Source organism: Tupaia chinensis, unplaced genomic scaffold (assembly GCF_000334495.1).
Source record: "Tupaia chinensis unplaced genomic scaffold, TupChi_1.0 Scaffold141173_1, whole genome shotgun sequence".
NCBI lineage: Eukaryota > Metazoa > Chordata > Mammalia > Scandentia > Tupaiidae > Tupaia > Tupaia belangeri.
The window spans coordinates 540,504-546,199 of record NW_006201036.1 but is presented as its reverse complement, the minus strand read 5'-3'; the positions used below and the strand labels follow the sequence as shown (position 1 = coordinate 546,199).

Sequence of the window (5,696 nt, the reverse complement as noted above, 5' to 3'; positions counted from 1 at the left end):
ACTCTTTCCACCTCATCAGTGCTTTGGGCACACACGCATGTGCACCCTGCCTGTTTTTCAAACCTCCGGAGCCAGGATTTGCACTGCAATCAGTCACGTGGGATCTAACTCACTTTACCGCTGGGCTATGAGGCCTCTTTATCCATTTTGACTGAATTTTAGGATATTCCCAAGGGCCCTCAGTGGATGGAAAAGGATGAGTTACTCTAAACCTCCACACACAGGTGAGTGGCTACGGTATCTGGAAAGTTCTCGTCTCAGTAACCTCAGCTTCTGACGACAGTCACGTGTCCCTGGCTGGAGGTCTGGCCCTCCAACAAAATGTCTACTGGCACCCTCAAAAACATGGGTTTAATACTCATGCCCAGAATCCACCAGTGGCATGAGAAGAGTTGCCCTAGGGACCAGCAGTTAGCACAATGGCTGTGTCGCTGGACTCCCACGTAGTCAACTGTGGTTCAATTCCCAGACCCAGTGGCTTAAACTCACACCGGGCGCGTGTGCATGCGTGCCCAAGATCCCAAGAGGAGAATGGAGGAGAAGGGATTGTGGTGTGGCCAACCCCCCTGGGGGGTGATTTCTCGCTTTCTGTCTCTCTTTCTGTCTTTCTGGCAAGCACACGTGACCTACAGCAAAAACCTCTCAAAAAAAAAAAAAAAGGTGTGGGCTTAGCCTGTCACTAAGAGGTGTTGATATTCTCGGTGCAGACCACAGGACTGGGCTGTTCCCACAGCACAGATAGGGAGCTGTAGCTGCCGGTGAGGACCGAGTGCACGCGAGGGGCCTGAGAGAGCCGGCCCTGCTGCTCCCCAGCTCTCGGTGCTGCTGTGGCAGTGCTGCCAGACACTGCTGCTGGGCACGCAGGACACCGAGCCCAACCCCAGCCAGCCAGGTGTGGCTGGGGGGGCGGGTGGTGTCACTGTGGCCCCCGGCCGCTGCTGCTGGGCACGCAGAACACCGACCCCACCCCCAGCCAGCCAGGTGTGGCTGGTGCAGCCTGTGGTCCCAGGTACGTGCTCAGGAGGCTGGGGTAGGAGGATGGCAACGCAGCAAGACCGTGTCTTAAAAATAATAATAATAACAAAGATGTAACTTTGACTTTATTTGGAGTTTTTTTTGTTTGTTTTTTTTTTTTTTTTTTAAGAAAAACAACAGGGACCAGCAGTTGGCATAATGGCTACATTGCTGGACAACCATGTAGTCGACCACTGTTTGACTCCTGGACCCGGTGGCTTAAAACTCACGCCGGGCGCGTGTGCGTGCATGCCCCCAAGATCCCGAGAGAAGAATGGAAGAGAAGGGATTGCAGTGTGGCCATCCCCCCTGGGGGGTGATTTCTCGCTTTCTGTCTCTGTCTCTGTCTTTCTGGTGAGGGCACGTGCCCTCTAGCAAAAACCTCTCAAAAAAAAAAAAAAAAAAAGAAAGAAAAGAAAAAGGAAAGAAAAATGGTATAAATGGCAACATTTGCTCACTTTACATGTTGCTGCACTTTCTGTACTTTTTAAATTTTTCAAAAAAATATGGCTGCCATGAAGAATAAGAGACTATGTATAATCGAGGTCTGGGCTGGGCTCCCGGCATTTCTCACGACCTGCGTGCAGGAGGATCTGGGCTTCTGCCCTACCCCAGCACCTAGCCCTATCCCTGACGGGTGGGAACGCCCTGCAAATCTAGGTGCAGAATGGGTCAAAGGCCAACCGACAAATAGCCTTGGCTGGCCATAGAGACCAGAGGCTGGAGTGGAGTCCAGTTGCCACGGAACTCTCCTGGTCATTCTCCGGCTGGTCTCTGCACACTTGTGTATTTTTAGCCATTCCTGCAGAAGCACAGTTGCTAGCTGAAACCGAAGATGCCCAGCACCACGTAGCTCTGTAAGAGTAACGGGAAAAGGGCAGACGGCAGGGCATTGGCAGAGGAAAGCTGCCACTGCCCCCTCCCCTCGGAGGGAGAAACACAGTGGAGCTAGTGGACAGGCCAGCCCTGACCCATGGCCTGAGGCACGGCAGGAGGGGAGCGTGGAGATGACCATCCGGCACGTGGGCACGGCAGCCCCCGACAAAGACACGGCCGCCCCGCCACTCGGGGGCGGGCAGGAGATTCTGAATGGCTGGCAGCCTTGCCAGGAGAAGGTGCACGTTACTTCAGGGCGTTCTCACTCTCTTCCCCTCTCTCTTCCCTCTCTTCCCTCTCTCTCTCTCTCTCTCACCCACATACACACACCCCAATATCGAGAAGGGAAAACCTCTTCTGTTAGGCTGGAACAAATCCCATGCCCCACCACGATTTACTCAAAGATGAGGAATCTACCAGGAACCTATAAAATTACTCAAAGAATAAAAGGAGAGAAGCCGCAGGATAAAGAAATGGCAGGAAGGCACGTTCACCAGAAAACTCCGCCAAGGGCAGATGAAGTGACCACACACAGACTACATTGTCAAAACAAGAGCTCCAGCAGGTGGCGTACTGGCTAAGATGCTGGACTCCCACAAGGACGGTGAAAAGGACCCCAGACGTGTGCATGCCCAAAACCCCAAGAGGAGAAAGGATGTGGCGTGGCCATTCCCCCGGGGGTGGTTTCTCACCTTCACCTCTTTGTCTCTCTCCAGAGAGTACACACGCCCTATGGCAGAAACCTAACAAAACAAACAAACAAACAAAAACAAGAGTTCCAACGGGAAGAGTTGGGGGTGCAGCAAAGATGACAGCGCACTGGCAGCATGAGGGGACGGGGTGGCAACGTGGAGAGAATACGCTCAGCCATGGCCGACAGCGTGCAGGACGGGTCCGGTGATCTCTGAAAACTAGCAAAAAGCTAGGAGAAAAACAAAAAAGATCCATAATGTGCAAAACTGAGGCTCCCAAAGTAGAGAATTTTAATAAAAAAGTGGAATACATATTAAAAGTAATAATTAAAGCAACTTCCCAGAAGTAGAACAGGTCTCCTCTCCAGTGGTTAAAAGAGCATCTTACCCAGAATTCTCTAAAGCAAAGAACATTTCTGGGCCTGAACTAGAAATAGAGCTGTTATCCGGCTCAGCACTCCCACAACTGTGGATGCAGCCTAAGGATCTGAAATTCACGTCAAAGACACACTTCTCTCACTCCACTGCGGTAAATTTTCACAGCAGCCAAGATAGGGGCTAGGCCTAAGTGGGCTGCCGGATAAAGGAAACGTGGCATTTCACACACAAGCATTACTCATCCTTGAAAAGAAGGAACTCTTGGGGCCAGCAGGGGTTAAGGTGCTGGACTCCCACATGGCTGACCACAGCAGCTTGAAAATTGCACCAGGTATGTGTGTGGACGTGCCCAAAACCCCAGGAGGAGAGCAGAGGAAAAGGACTGTGGCATGGTCAGCGTCTCTGGAGGTGATTTCTCTTTGCCTCTCTCTCTCTCTTCAGTTGCCCTATGGCAAAAACCTAAAAAAAATTTAAAAAAAATTTAAAAGGAAGAAGGAAATTTTGATGTCTCAACAACAGGGAAGAGCCCGGAGGGCGTTACGTTAGGTGAAGGGGCCAGGCATGGGCAGCAGGTACCTCATGTCCCAGTTATAGGGAACCTAAAACACCCGACTCGCAGAGACAGAGACTACAATGCAGTGACCAGGGGCGGCGGCAGGGGGGCGGGCGCAGTCAGTGGACGGGCGCAGGCGGTGATGGTGAGCACTGAGGGACAGAGACAGTAACAGCCGATTCAGGCGCTCCACTCCCTGGACAGGCACGATCGCATCACCGTGTGCTCAAACCACATCTGTCACCACCTTCCAGAAGCGTTTGGTTTTGGGGAAGTATGGGTCTCAGCCTTCTCCTTGGCAACACCTCAAGGCAAAAACAGAGCAAAGTCCAGTATCCGTCAGAGGAGCAAACGTGCCCAACCCAGAGGAGGGTGGGTCTGCTGAGCCCAAGGCTGGCAGTGAGTCCAGGGCCTGGTGGAAGTTAGGAAGGCTCTGATGTCTCCATCAGGAGTCAGTATAGAAGCAGGACTAAGCCACAGAACTGCCAGCCTTCTTAAAAATGCAGACTTGGGGATAGCAGGTGGGGCATGGTGGGTAAGGCAACTGCACTCCCACGTGGCTGAACACGGTTTAAGTCCCAGACCTGGAAGCTTGCTTTCTCCCTTTCTCTCTCTGGTGAGTGTGTGTTCTATTCCAAAGTTTTTAAAAAATAAAAATAATAGTAATGATAAATAAAATTAAGTGAATAATTCTTTTAAAAAAACGCAGACTTGGGAACCAGCAGTTAGTGTAATGGCTATGTCGCTGGACTCCCACGTAGTCGACCGCGGTTCGTGTCCCGGACCCGGTGGCTTAAAACTCACGCCAGGCACGTGTGCGTGCATGCCCAAGATCCCGAGAGGAGAATGGAGGAGAAGGGATTGCGGCGTGACCATCCCCCCTGGAGGGTGATTTCTCGCTTTCTGTCTCTATGTCTCTCTCTGTCTGTCTGGTGAGCGCATGCGCCCTACAGTGAAAATCTCTCCAAAAAAAAAAAAACGCAGACTTCAGGGCCAGATGGTGGTGCAATGAAAATGCAACCGGACCCACACGGGAAAGGTTCCAGGTTCATTTCCTGGGACCTCCCAGACACTATGAGGTAGCTGTGGTTCAGCTGGCTTGGGGTGGGTTGTGGCATGAAGACCCTGCTGGGGGTCTCTCTCTCTCTCTCTGAAGAAATAAATACATAAGCACAAAAATTTACTTTCAGAAATAGTAACTGTTAGCACAGCAGCTCAGAGGGCATGTTGATGGCGCCCTCTGTGCCGGCCGAGCCCGCGCTGGCGGTGGGGCGCAGTTGGTCTGGGAACATGAGCGGCTGCACTTCCTGACATCAGGCTGAATCATGAGAGGAAGTCCTGCAATTCTCAAAGCCTTCAGAACGACTTCTCTGTGGTATTTTATCTCCGCCTCGCTTCAGCAGCACAGGAATTCCAGAGACAGCAGCTGCACATCTCCCCAGGCAGGGCCGGGCTGGGAGGGTGCCGTAGGCAGGGGGCTCCCAGCCCACCCCACACTCCCAGCTGCCGTGGGAGCCTCCAGTGAGCCAGCGGGCACTTTCCAGGAACAAAGTCTTCACGGGGTCTCTGGCTCCTCCACGCTGCGTCCTTCTGCTGGGAAGAGGAGCGCGCTTCCCCCTCACAGCCGCCTCGGTGGCGGACAGAACCTCAGGCTCCTTGTGTCACAAGGGGACGGGGTCGGCCGCATTCGTTTTCACACTACAGAAACATGCAAAGGTTTTCTCCATTCTCCCAAACATCTCTTGGACAAAAAATCAACTCATGCTTTCAGAAACATGTGCTTAACCCAAGGACATACTCAGGAGGAGCCTTCTCCAAGGCCGGTTCCCTTGGGGAGACTCTTCACGGCAGCACCCGGGAGCCGGGGCTGCTCCTCCGAGACTCTTGGTACCCCTGCCTGGACTAGACTAGTGGTATGCACGTGTGCACGTGTGTGTGCACATCGGGGAGGCGCCATGTTGAGTAGGGGATCACCATGGCCTGGAGGATGAAAGAACCAGACCAGGTCTCTGTGGATCCCTGCGATCCAAGCTGAGGGTGCCCCTGGCAATCCCACCCACTCCCCTCGGGTAAAGTGGGAGCCGTGGCCATCAAGGAAACATGAGGATTCCTACGCACCAGCACAGGAGGGTGAAGGACTGGGGTGGCAGCCACTGAGGTCCCCTCTGGATGCCCTGGGGAGG

At 53.1% G+C, this 5,696-nt stretch overlaps 1 protein-coding gene across 8 annotated transcripts in view; it reads right to left on the bottom strand.

Moving 5' to 3' along the window:
* The window catches only part of SYK (spleen associated tyrosine kinase), a 114,879-nt gene that overhangs the window by 82,433 nt on the left and 26,750 nt on the right, over nucleotides 1-5,696 (bottom strand). The gene's annotated exons all lie outside the window — the stretch shown is intronic.